The sequence below is a fragment of the Quercus robur genome, chromosome 10, assembly GCF_932294415.1.
Source record: "Quercus robur chromosome 10, dhQueRobu3.1, whole genome shotgun sequence".
Taxonomy (NCBI): domain Eukaryota; kingdom Viridiplantae; phylum Streptophyta; class Magnoliopsida; order Fagales; family Fagaceae; genus Quercus; species Quercus robur.
The window spans coordinates 29,276,994-29,291,442 of NC_065543.1; the positions used below are offsets into that span (position 1 = coordinate 29,276,994).

General features: G+C 35.9%; 2 pseudogenes; both read left to right on the forward strand.

Moving 5' to 3' along the window:
* Positions 1 to 1,512: 1,512 nt before the first annotated feature.
* Positions 1,513 to 11,329, forward strand: LOC126704026 (ERAD-associated E3 ubiquitin-protein ligase component HRD3A-like; annotated as a pseudogene).
* On the forward strand, positions 4,924 to 5,054 carry LOC126704490 (small nucleolar RNA Z247; annotated as a pseudogene).
* Positions 11,330 to 14,449: the final 3,120 nt, after the last annotated feature.

Below are 14,449 nucleotides of genomic sequence, written 5' to 3' on the forward strand. Positions count from 1 at the left end.
AAGAGAGAGAACCTAACATTTATAAGGGAAGTCATGTAAGTAGTGGCACTTTGTGAAAGTATGACGTTTAATTTGTTATAATGATAAAACTTTTTTTTTTTTTTTTTTTGTTAAATTGGTTCTAAAGTTTCATAGTGTGTCAAATAATTACTCTATTTTCTCAATGTTTTTCTTTTCTTTTCTTTTTTTCTTTTAAAATTTGGCAAGAGCTTTAATTAAAAAGTTTGATCAGAAGACACCTCTATACTCTATCATTTGTTCTTCTTCATCTTTCAGTTTTGTGTTTCCGTTTTGCTTTTTATCCACCCAAAAAAAAAAAAAAATCCTATTTTAATTTTGCTTTTTTTTTTAAAAAAAAATTTAATAGATAGATTGAAATTCTAATATAATGATGATATATATTTTAAAATTTCCACTTTCATTCTTATAACCATCAAATTATAAAGGATAATCTCATAAAAAAGGATAAACTTTAGCTACAACATAATTTGAAAGAAATTCCTTCAAACAACAACTTAGGTGGCATATTATAAAATAACAAGCTTGTGTCCTAAAGTGTCAACTTAACAAAATCCTTTCCAACTTAACACTATTAAGCTCCCCCTCACCCTCTCTATCTCTCTCCGCCAGTTCCCCCACCCCTACCATGTCTTCGCCGTTCTCTCTCTCTCTCTCTCTCTCTCTCGGGTGCATGAAAACTTATTGAATCACATTTTACAATTTTTGAGTTGTGATTGAATCCCAATAAGTTTTACTCTCCCCCATCCCTCCCCACCCCCCCCCCCCCCTCCCCTCCCCTCCCCTCCCCGGCGCAAACACTACTCTATCTAGCTCATCAAAATCTCCAATTTCACAACTTGACCTCTCCTTATAGAATACGCAAATCTTCAATTTTGAATAAACCCATTTGTAATCTTTGATTGCATTGTAAACACCACACACAAACTCTTAAACCACTGTCATTGTCAGTTCAAGCTCCTATCAAACCTTAATCCCATCGCCATATCAACATTTCTCTCCAGCTATCTCTGATCCATTCTAAAATATTATTGCATTACAATCAATCCCTAAGCCACTTATCCTTGAGAACCCATCCTACATCTCACCCACACTTCCACATTCAATTATAAACAAACCAAATAACCCTTGAAATCCTAACCCCTTAATCTTTTCATATTTAGCAAATAAGGTACTCAAAGTCAAAACTATGGCATAACAAACAAACACTCGCCTGTTACTTGGCATGTGGTATTTGGAGTTTTTGGTAAATGCCGCATTAGGATTCTTAAAATAGGCTCAATTTCCTTGAAAATTCAGTAGCGATACAAATTAGATAAACGAGTCCACGTACAAAAGACAAAACTGTGCTTATCAAAAAAAAAAAAAAAAAAAAAGAGAAAGAAAGACAAAACTGTGGGTTGTTCCAAGGTCTGCTGCTCAAATAATAATAATAATAAAAAGTTGTTCCAATATCCTATCAACGAACGCATTGCTCCAACTTTTAGTACAGAGATGGTACCTGCATGGAACAGTAAAAAATCTACATCAGTGATTTTTTTTTGATGAATTACATCAATAATTTTGATAACTACCATGTCACTTATGCGAAATAGATAAGGTTGTCTTTGGTTCGTATAAAAGCATTTTCGGAAAATATTCCATTTTTTGGAAATGCTATTTTTCGGAAAGGAAAATGTTTTTATGTGTTTGGTTGCATTTTGAAAAATTTTTCGAAAAATATTTTCTGGTGTTTGGAAAAGAAGAAGGAAAAGACAAACCCAGAAAAACACGGACAAAACCCAGAAAAAAAAAAATCGTCAACGATCGACTGGCTAGTTCGATGAGGGGCGAGATCGCGATCGACGCTCGACTGGGTTCAATGGCATGGTGCTTCACGAGATCGCGATCGACGCTGATCTCGCGAAGCGTTGATCGCAATCTCGCGAAGCACCGTGCCAATCGACGCTTTGCGAGATCGTGATCAGCGCGGTGCTTCGCAAGATCGCAATCTCGGATCGCGATCGACGGCGCGGTCGTTGGACTGGAGCTCGCGAGATTAACTGGTGCGTGCGATCGACATGGACTGGAGCTCGAGGTTTGCCGGCGATCATCGGATTGGACTGGAGCTCGGGGGCCTCTTCTTCCTCTCTCTCTCTCTCTCTCTCTCTCTCTCTCTCTCTCTCTCTCTCTCTCTCTCTCTCTCTCTCTCCGGAATTCATTTGAAGTGAAAACAGGAACGAAAATTCATTTCCGTAGTCAAAGCCTTTTTTTTTTTTTGTCAACGGAAATCAATTTCCAGAAAATTCTATTTTCCGGACCAACCAAACACCTGCATTTCCAGAAAAGTATTTCCGGAAGTGATTTTCACCCAAAACAAACACACCCTAAATCTCCGATATTTTACCCATTCCCAGAAATCCTAAAATTTCTTTCTTCTCCTCTTCTTCTACTGCTCGAACATCATTGATCAATGAAAACAATGCCTAGCAATCCAAAATCTCATACTCTCTCCCCTAATTTTCTCTCTCTATCCTCTCTCAGTCACCGCCCGCTCCTTCTTCATTCTCTCTGAAGACGATTTCAAAGACACCACCACATCCTCTTCTGATGACTACTCGGCCAAGTGGGACGAGTTCGACCCTGGCTCCTGGCGCTCAGTCTTCGAGCCTGACTCCAGCTACGCCAATCCTGTCTCTGTTTCAGAGCTCAATTCGATGCACACCTCTGGAGTCGCCAAGATGGTCTCGGTGGCGAGCTCGGGCAACACGCGGGTGATGGAGGAGGCTGTGTCGGAGATCGATGCAGCCGCATCTAAGGGACATGCATGTGCACGTGATCGAGGTCGGTGCAAGGGTTTCTATACGGGACGGGAATGATGGGAAAGAGGAACAAATACAAAGCTTTACTGTTCCATCACTTCGCTGCCAATGGCGGTAACATGCAGTCCAAGATGGCCCTCGCTTATACCTACAAGCGCCATGCTGTGAGTGAGCGTCGAGGGGTTTTTACTTTTTTTTTTTAAATTTTCATTTGAAAAGTGAATTCATGTTCACGAGTTAATTCCACTGATAAAACCTTTTATTTTTTAATGTGAGATATGAAATTCAAATTTTACCTACCAAAATTGATTAATGACTTGGTCTATTGAAAAAAAAAAAAACTATAGTTTGAAATTCTATATCACATACACCTATCAAAATATTAGTAATAGTAATAATAAAGATCAGTTTGAAAAATAACAAGTTATTCATGTAATCGTGAAGCAATATCCAAATGTAAGAAAATCTACGACAAATTAGTGATCGTATTCAATATATTATATGTATGGTTTTTGCACATTAAAACTTCAATTTTTTATTTTATTTTTAAAGGCATGATTCTACTTACTGATGTAAAAATATCTAGTTGTTACATCAAGTACAATTTATGTAGGTCTTTTTTTATATAATTAATTTAGAATCAAATTTATGTTATTTTGGTAAAGCAATAGTATAGATTTGTTTATTTTAGCTTAACATGTCCGCTTATTTATTATTCTTAACTAATCTATCGCTTTGTTTTTTTTTTTTTTTTTAAAGTCTTCACTTTATATACACATATATATATATATAATTTATTTTTTAAAATAAAATATTTCAATAAAAAAATTTTGTCCAAGCACACTATGAACATTTGTCAACATGAATTGTTACAAGAACATAACTTAAAAACAATATTAAACTCTAGAATTTAACATGTATTGTGTAAAACAAGTTTTTACTTTTAATTATTTAGTTAGATTAATTTTGGGTTCTCTAAAGTTTAGTACATATGCCATTTAGTCCACTAATTCCTTAGACCACGTAGCTAAACTAAAATTTGACACATTATTAAAGCACTTGAATGCCTCACCCTTGCCTCCAAACAACAACTTTTCTTAGCTTTTAATAGGTTGGGCTATTTGTATGTCAAAGGCTATGGAGTAGACACGAAGAATTACACCAAAGTAATGGCCCATTTGGATGGAGGGGGAGTAGAGGAGAGTATAATAATATTGATTAAAACTAAGCTAATTTTGTGTTAAATCTATTCTACTCTAATTTACTCTTCCTCCCTTCCCCTCAATCCAAACTGTTAAGGATAAGATTACCTTTGCCATTCAAAACTCAAATATCAAGATCACACAACTAGAGGATAACAGCCAAGATTATCACAACAGCCAAGATTACAACAATCCAGCTCACAGATAACATTTAGCTGTTGTATATTTAAATTCAAACTCTTCATGTACATCTGAAACTATGTAACTGATCAGTGTATAAATGCAAAGAGCCTTCACCGTATTTGGTAAGGCAGCACAATATCAATTTGTTGTTAGCTTTCACATGGTATCAGAGCTTTTTTTGACTAACGTCAATTCCTATGGCCAGCTCTTCCTCTTCTGACTCCACCAACACCATTGCTACAGCCAATCCATCCTCTCACAACCTCATCAACCTTCACCACAATACCACAATCAAATTAACCCGAGACAACTATCTCCTTTGGAAAGCTCAGATTGTTCCTTACATTAAAGGTCTCCATCTTTTTGGCTTTCTTGATGGAACCAAACCTGCACCCCCACAATCTATCACTAGCCAATCTTCAAATGGTGTAGCCACTGTCACTACAAATCCTGAATTCCTTCAGTGGCACCTTCAAGATCAACTTATCCTCAGTGCATTGACATCATCACTGTCAGAATCTATACTCACCCATGTGGTAAAATGCCTCACCTCTCGAGATGTTTGGCAAACTCTTGAACGCATGTTCTCTTCTTAAGCTAGAGCATGACTCATGCAAATTCATTATCAAATTGCCACACTGAAAAAGGGCAATCTTTCTGTTGCAGATTATTTTCAGAGATACACCAATCTAGTTGATACTCTTGCTTCCATAGGAAATCCTCTAAATGATTATGAGTTGGTCTCATATTTTCTGTCCGGTCTTGGCTCGGAGTATGATTCCTTTGTAACATCAATTACAACACAAGCGGATCCAATGACTCTTGGTGATCTTTACGGTCATCTTCTTGCTCATGAACTCAGGCTTGAGCAAAACCAACCTGCTGTTGACTTAGCTCTTGTAAGTGCTAACATTGCAGCAAAGAAAGGATCATCACGAGGGGGTCATGGTGGTCGGTCTCAACAATTTTTCTCATCTGGTAGAGGCCATAACTCCAACAACAATAGCAACAGAAACTTCCGTGGCAGGGGGCGTGGTCGTGGTTCGACCTCTTTTTCTGGAGCTCCTCGCACCATCTGTCAAGTCTGCCTCAAACCCGAACATGATGCATTGGCTTGTTATCATCGATTTGGCAACTCTTATCAAAGGGATTCGAATCAAAACATGCAAGCTTATTTTGCTGCACCTTAACCTGTAATAGATCCTTCCTGGTATCCAGATTCTAGCGCAGCACATCACATAACTTCTGATCTTGCCAATCTGAACATGCAAGCTGAAGAGTACACAGGTTCAGACCAAATCAAGATGGGTAACAGTACTGGTTTAGATATTAAACACATTGGCTAAACCAAAATTCTCACACCCACTACTTCTTTTCTTCTACATGATGTTTTGCATGTTTCTTTAATTAAAAAGAATTTATTGACTGTTCACAAATTTACCAAAGACACCAACACTTATCTTGAATTTCATCCTTCTTGTTTCTTTGTGAAGGATCGAGCTACGGGGAAGGTTTTGGTGCAAGGCCCGAGTAACCATGGGTTATATTCATTTCCATCTTCTCTATTCCGTCGTCGTGGTCCTTCTTCTCGTCTAGTTTCCTCTGCATTTGTCAGTGAACGCGCCACACTCACATAGTGGCATTCTCGTCTTGGACATCCAGCCTTGCGAGTCGTCTCTCATGTGGTTTCAAAGTTTGGTCTTCCAATGTTTGCAAATAAAATGGACAGCTCTTGTCCAGCGTGTCTTAGTTCTAAGAGTCATAGATTAATTTTTCCTTTATCTAATTCTCATGTAGCAGCTCCTTTGGAATTTATTTACGCTGATGTTTGGGGGCCGTCCCCTGTCTGTTCTAGCATTGGAAATAAATATTATGTTTCTTTTGTGGATTCCTTTAGTCGATACACATGGCTCTATCCAATGTCTTGCAAAAGTGATGTTTCTTCCATATTCCTCAAATTTCAAAAATATGTTGAACGATACTTTGATCTAAAAATAAAAACAATTCAATCTGATTGGGGTGGTGAATATCGCTCCCTCCACCAAATCCTCCAAAGTAATGGCATCTCACATCGGTTATCCTGTCCTCATACACCTCAACAAAATGGGGTCATTGAGCGTAAACACCGTCACTTAGTTGAAACTGGCCTTGCTTTAATGTCTCATGCTGGTGTTACCTTAAAATTTTGGGATGATGATTCAAACGGCTTGCTATCTCATTAATCGATTGCCCACTCCACTTCTTCAAAATTCCTCTCCTTATGAAACACTCTTTTGTTCCCCTCCTGATTACTCTCTCTTACGAGTTTTTGGTTGTGAATGTTGGCCTAATCTTCGTCCTTATACTGCCCATAAACTTCAACCTCGTTCTCTTCCTTGTATTTTTCTGGGCTATAGTTTGCTGCATAAGGGATACAAGTGTCTTCATTCTTCCACAGGCCGAATATATATCTCCAGAGATGTCATTTTTAAGGAGACCCATTTTCCTTTTCTAAACTCTTCACCCTTCAGTCCAATTTCTTCTCAGTCCACTGAGTCTGTCATGCCTATGGTTACCAAGTTTGGGCCGGCCCATTCACCTATCTCTACAAGCCCGATTCCTTCACTCACCTTACCAACCCACTTCACCATACCTAGCCCAATCCTACAAAACCCAAAACAATCTGCTCCAAATGCCTTTCATCCTCCACCTGTAAACCCCATCTCTTCTTCCTTAGCTAACACCTCATCAGCTTCTTCTATAAGTGAACCAACTTTCCAACCTCAAAGTGAACCAACTATCCAACCTCAACCCACTGTTCAGCCAACCCACCCAATGACTACAAGGTCCAAGAACAATATTTCCAAAACCAAAAACCACACCGATGGCACCATCCGTTATCCCGTCCCCACGACTCTCTTGGCTGAACATGATTTTAGTGATTTTGAACCTACTTGTTACTCTACAGCTTGTAAGTTTCCAGAATGGCGAGAGGCTATGAACAAGGAGTTTAATGCTTTGCTCAAAAACAAAACATGGGTCCTTGTTCCTCCAATGGCTGCCACCAATGTTATTGGCTGTAAGTGGGTGTTTCGCATAAAACGGAAAGTTGATGGTTCTATAGAACGCCACAAGGCCCGACTCGTTGCCAAAGGTTTTCATCAACGATTTGGAGTTGATTTCACTGAAACTTTCAGTCCAATTGTGAAACCTACAACGGTACGTATTGTGCTCTCCATTGCTATTTCTTTGGGCTGGCAAATTCGACAAATTGATGTCCATAATGCCTTTCTACATGGTTTTCTCTCCGAGGATGTTTTTATGCACCAGCCACCGGGATATGTCCATCCAGACTATCCTAATCATATATGTAAACTTCAAAAGGCTCTCTATGGCTTAAAGCAGGCACCTAGAGCATGGTTTTCCAGACTTACTTCCAAGCTGATCTCACTTGGTTTCAAGGGTTGTTGTTCAGATACTTCACTTTTCATCTACAAAAATCATCTTTTTACTATGTATATTTTGATTTATGTAGATGACATCTTAATTACATGCTCTAACTCATCTGCCATTACTGAGTTGATTTCACTACTTGGTGTGGATTTTGGCATTAAAGATTTGGGCTCTTTGAATTTCTTCCTCGGCATTGAAGTTCTTCCTCATGGAAATGGTGTTCTTCTTTCTCAAAGGCGATATATTCTAGATTTATTGAAGAAAACTAACATGCTTGAAGCTAAACCAGTCAATACACCTATGGCTGCTTCAACTAGTTTATCTGCCTTTGATGGAACTTCTTATGAAGACCCCATACTTTTTTCGTAGCACAGTTGGAGGCCTGCAATACTTGGCTATTACACGGCCTGACATTGCCTTTGTTGTTAATAAACTCTCTCAGTTCATGCACCGCCCAACTGTTACTCATTGGCAAGCTACTAAACGCCTTCTCCGATACCTCAAACATACACTCAATTTTGGTCTTCACTTCCAACGTTCCAATGTTTCTTTCCTTCAAGCATACTGCGATGCTGATTGGGCAAGTTCTCGTGATGACAGAAGATCAACTGGTGGCTATTGCATTTATCTTGGCACTAATCTCATCTCTTGGAGTTGCAAGAAACAAGCTACTGTAGCTCGTTCAAGCACTGAAGCCGAATATAAAGCTTTGGCTAACACTACAGCAGAAATATCTTGGTTGACTTCTCTGCTTTTTGAACTTGGCTTTCCAGTTTTACCTTCACCTCTTTTATGGTGTGACAACATTGGTGCTACATATTTATCCTCCAATCCTGTGTTCCATGCCCGTACAAAACATGTTGAAATTGATTTTCACTTTGTACATGATATGGTGGCGCGCAAGTCAATAATATTCGTTTTCTCTCTAGTCGTGATCAGATTGCTGATATCTTTACAAAGCCACTATCCTCCTTTAAATTTGTCTTTCTTCGGACCAAGCTCAAGGTTGTTCCTTTATCCTTGAGCTTGAGGGGGCGTGTTAAGGATAAGATTACCTTTGCCATTCAAAACTCAAATATCAAGATCACACAACTGGAGGATAACAGCCAAGATTATCACAACAGCCAAGATTACAACAATCCAGCTCACAGATAACATTTAGCTGTTGTATATTTAAATTCAAACTCTTCATGTACATCTAAAACTATGTAACTGATCAGTGTATAATTGCAAAGAGCCTTCACCGTATTTGGTAAGGCAACACAATATCAATTTGTTGTTAACTTTCACACAAACGGACCATAAGAGTTATTCATAGCTCTACTACACAAAAGTTAAAACATTTCCTTGATCCTCACTTGAATAATACTTGCAAGTTGTAACATGTGGTGTCTATAGTTTAAAACATTTTATATTTTCAGTTTTTTTTTTTTTTTGAAAGTGGGGTTGTTTAATTTTTTTTTTTTTCAAAAAAAGAACTACATGTTTAACAAAGTCGTACTTTGAAAAAATGTGATTTGAAACTGTTTTACGTACAAGCTAGACAGTTTTTTGCCACCACTCGTTATATTAATCATTTTTATTACAGGCAATAGAGTACTTTGCAAAGGCCGCTAATTTGCATGATCCTCACGGCCACTATAACCTAGGAGTAATGTATCTAAAAGGGATTGGGGTAAAGAAGGATGTGAAGATAGCATTTAAATATTTTATATATAGCGGCTGCTAATGCGGGTCAACCAGAGGTAATCTACCAGTTAGCAAAGATGTTTCATACGGGCGAGGGGCTTTTTAAGAAGAAACTTCCTATGGTAAATTAAATTTGATCACATTCTTTTATCGTCATTTGTTATTTTTTTATGTTTCACAAACTTTATATTTCTAATGTACTAAGATATCTGTCTTCCTGTTGATTTTTCTTTTTCTTTTTGACAATTATCTCTTAAAAGTTTAGTGATTTTCTTGGTCCGTACTCTTAGAACTTAGAAGAATAGCATTTATGATATTATAGTTTAAAAGAAGTTATAACTTATAAGCCAGTTTTAGTTCAAATAACATTCCTCTCGTTATAAGAGCAAGGAGAAGATAAGATTGTGAATTCATATAACTTCTCGATCAATTACTAATTTCTCAAGGAAATCATCCTTATGAATTTCTCTCCATATCTACTACCTAATTATAAGGATGATTTCCTTGAGAAATTAGTATATCCCTACCACGTTTAGAATTTGATTCAAGTGACGTGTTGGAAAATATCATCAACAACAACCAAAACAAAAATCAAGGAGAGCTAGCACATTGCCCGGGTGTGCTATTGATTGCCCATGGAAAGTAATTGGGTCCTGATTTCAAAAACTTAAGATAAACATGGCAGAATTAATTGGGCCAATGTGAAACCAACTCATAAATAAGTACCACAAATTATCACTAGCATTTGCATTTATATTTAGAATTATTAAAAATATTTAAAAATAAACAGAAATACATAGAAAGATATAATTCAAATTAAAGAAATTCATTTAAAATAATAGTAGCTTATATTGATGAAAAGACAAGGAAGATTTGATTAGGATAGTTTGTTCATATATATATATATATATATATAAAGGAGAGTAAGTAATGTGCCACTAAATAAGAGTGAGTTGATTCAAGTTAAAGAAATGACAAAAAAAAAAAAAAATTGATATAGATCTTTAATAATATTATTAGTAGAAATAGTTGAAAATTACTTGCTAATTAAGAAGGTGATAGAGCATTTGTATAGGATAGAATAGAGAAAATGAATAGATGAAACTAACCTTGATTATTATTTATTTTTTTGAGAGAGTATCAACCTATGATATCTACTCTTAATGATACTCTTTATCATCAGACCAAGACACCAATCAGTTTTTTGTATGGGTGGGGAATGAACCCCAGATCTTTTATTCAACCATCAGAAACTTTACCAATTGAGTTAACTGGAACCCACAACCTTGATTATTTAATTTGTTAAGAATCAACAACCAAACCAAAAGTTTGGGACTTAAAAGACTTTGTTCTTGTAGCTATTCTTTTTGACAAGTTATTTAATGGCAAGATAGTAAATGCCTTTGACCAATTAATTTAATTAACAACTACTTTGTCTCCCCAAGGAAAAAAATTTTACATTCACCAATGGATTTGGATTTATCAAAGCACTTTCCTTCTTTCCCCCCCCCCCCCCCCCCCCCCAAAATGATCAAAAAATTTTACAATCCTTTTGAGAGTAAGATATTTGAATTGCATGTAAATTCCTAGCAGCTATCTTGAATCTTATTAAGTTGCCCTAACTCTGATTTATCTACCAATCAATAATTGAGCTTTATATGATTTCAGGCAATTAGATTCTACAAATCTGTTGCAGAACGTGGACCATGGAGTTTGTTATCAAGATGGGCACTTGAATCATACTTAAAAGGGGATGTGGGCACTGCGCTCTTCTTGTATTCAAAGATGGCTGAGCTAGGTTATGAGGTTGTACAGAGCAATGCTGCATGGATACTCGACATTTATGGGAAACGAAGCATGTGCATGGGAGATTATGGATTGTGCACAGATGCAGAAAGGCATCAACGTGCACATTCTTTGTGGCGGCAAGCTTCCGAGCAGGGTAATCAATATGCTGCTGTGCTGATTGAGAACCCAAACCATATTCCTGTTGAGCCCTATTGACATTTTAGGAAAGTGAGAAACCACGATTTGAATAAAGCGAATGAAGTAAACAATCAGCTGGTAAACTATAGCTTCTATAGTCTATACTCTACATGTAGAAAAATGATATGTTTGGTGCATTTTGCAAACTCTGTCATAATTAATTAATCAAAGTTTGTAAATGATCCAGCTGTTTGAATTTTACTTTTTTTTTGGGGGGCAAAAACCAAAAAAATAAAATTTATAATTTTATGCTTGTGGCAAATTAAATGTTTAGATTTCCTCCATTTTTTTGTCAGATATGAGATATGTTGCATTTATTTGATTTCTTGTGATTTACTTGGGTTTCTTAAGATTATTAGATCTTTTTAAAGGTCATGCATCTTGCATTTGGATTAATATTGATGGATATTGGTGGTTTTTTTTTTTTTTGGTTACTATTAATTTGATAATTACAATATGAGAGAGAAATATTTGGATCTTGAATGTCTTTGCTAAAAACACTAAAAAATGATAATTAATTGAATTACGAGGCTCTTGGTGAAATTAATGGATTTAAATTGAATGAGAATTTTTTCAATCATTTTTATTTTGAAAAATTGGCAGGGATCTATGGCAAACATCCACCATCTCATGGAACATACAAACCCCGAGTTTGCATTTGGATTAATATTGATGGATATTGGTGGTTTTTTTTTTTTTGTTAATTTGATAATTACAATATAAGAAAGGAAGATTTGAATCCTAAATGTTTTCACTGAAAACACTAAAAATTTATAATTAATTGAGTTACGAGACTCTTGGTGAAATTAATGGATTTAAATTGAATGAGATTTTTTCCAATCATTTTTATTTTGAAAACTTGGCAGGGATCTATGGCAAACATCCACCATCTTAGGTGGTTTTATATTATATATATTATTTATTCTAGTAGGAAAAAAAATGTACGCACACATATATAAAACTTATATATTTCATACTTTTGAATTTGTCACTATGAAGTCACACTTTTATAAGTGTCAAATAAAACCTCACTCCTTATTTAGATGGTTAGATTTTCTTTAATATAGTCCAACCAGATCAACACAAAATAAAATTGCAAATCAACATGCTTTTTACTTGATAGAAATATGAACGCAACCAAATTTTTTTCCCGAAACAGAGAGAGAACTTGACATTTATAAGGGAAATCATGTAAGTAGTAGTACCTTGTGAAAGTATGATGTTTAATTTGTTATAATGATAATTTTTTTTTTTTTTTGGTTAAATTGGTTCTAAAGTTTTAGAGTGTGTCAAATAATTACTCTATTTTCTCAATTTTTTTTTCCTATTTTCTTTAAAATTTGGTCACAAGAGCTTTAAAAAGTTTGATCAAAAAACAACTCTATACGCTATCATTTGTTCTTCTTCATCTTTCAGTTTTATGTTACTGTATTGGTTTTTATCCACCCAAAAAAAAATCCTATTTTGATTTTGCATTTTTTTTCCATTTAATAGATAGATTGAAATTCCAATAAAATGATAATATATATTTTAGAATTTCCTCTTTCATTCTTATAACCATCATTATAAAGGATAATCCCATAAAAGGGGTAAACTTTAGCTACAACATAATTTGAAAGAAGTTCCTTCAAACAACTTAGGTGGCATATTATAAAATAACAAGTGTCCTAATCAAGTGTCAACTTAACAAAACCCTTTCCAACTTAACATTGTTAAGCTTCCCCTCTCTCTCTCTCTCTCTCTCTCTCTCTCTCTCTCTTGGGTGCATGAATATTGAATCACATTCTACAATTTTTGAGTTGTGATTGAATCCCAATAAGTTTTTCTTTCTCCCACACTTGCCACCCCCACACGCACATAAACACTACTCTATCTAACTCATCAAAATCTACAATTTCACAACTTGACCTCTCCTTGCAAGATACCCAAATCTTCAATTTTGAATAAACCCACTTGTAATCTTTGATTGCATTGTAAACACCACACCCAAACTCTTAAACCACCGTTATTGTCGGCTCAAGCTCCTATCAAACGTCACTTTCTTTTACCACTTGCATCCCCACCACAAGCCCATGTCAATCAACCCATTGTCATCAACCTTGAGCTCCAACATAAGGACCACCAATGGCAGATGCAATCATGGAACATACAAACCCCAAGTTGGTTGTTCACAACTTGGTTCTATACCAATTGTAACCTATTTTCCAATCATTGAGTGAAACTACTAAATTGTTGATAGACTTGATATTCTTATACTTTGAGAAAGAGACCCCCTTGGAAGAGGTCTTAATTGAAAAAAAGGTGACTCTCTTAAAGTATAGTTACAACCCATTCCATCTCTCAACTCATCCATGCACTCAAACCTTAATCCCATCAACCATATCAACATTTCTCACTCCATTCCAAAATCTTATTGTATTACAATCAATCCCTAAGTTATTTATCCTTGAGAACCCATCCCACATCTCACCCACACTTCCACATTCAATTATAAACAAATCAAATAACCCTTGAAATCCTATCCCCTTAACCTTTTTATTCAAGATTCCACTTGAATTTTTGAAAGAACACTCACCGATTATTGTGTTCCTAACACTTAGCCTTGACGCCTCTTTCTATCTCAATACTTTCCCAAATTTGTATTATCCCTCTCTCTCTCTCTCTCTATCTCCTAACTCATCCCCATTGTCACGCCAAACTCTCATCACGTAGAATCCCATCCCTATTGACCCTTTCTCAATGGCTTCTCAATCTATCTAAAGAAAAGAAAAGAAAAAAAATTCTCATTGAAACGGTGAGCTTTGTAAGTTCTCAGTACATTATAAGTTCTCGATCTTATCTTTTTGGTTAAGTCTCTATATAATTTTTTTTTCTTTTCTTTTTTTTTTGAAAAACAAACACACCAAAATAGATTAAACTATGTTTTAACACAAAGTCATTTTATTACTCTAATTGAAATTATGGCTTCCAATTCCAACTGGCAATTTCTAATTCGAGAATTCTTTAACTGTGGTCCTCACAAGATCGTGTTGTGTTAGTGTATGCTAACATGGCAAAATCTGATTGGCCAGGTGACAACCATTGACGTGGCTTTCAAACACAAAATGTTCATTTCATAATCCCAAAATTACCCTTACC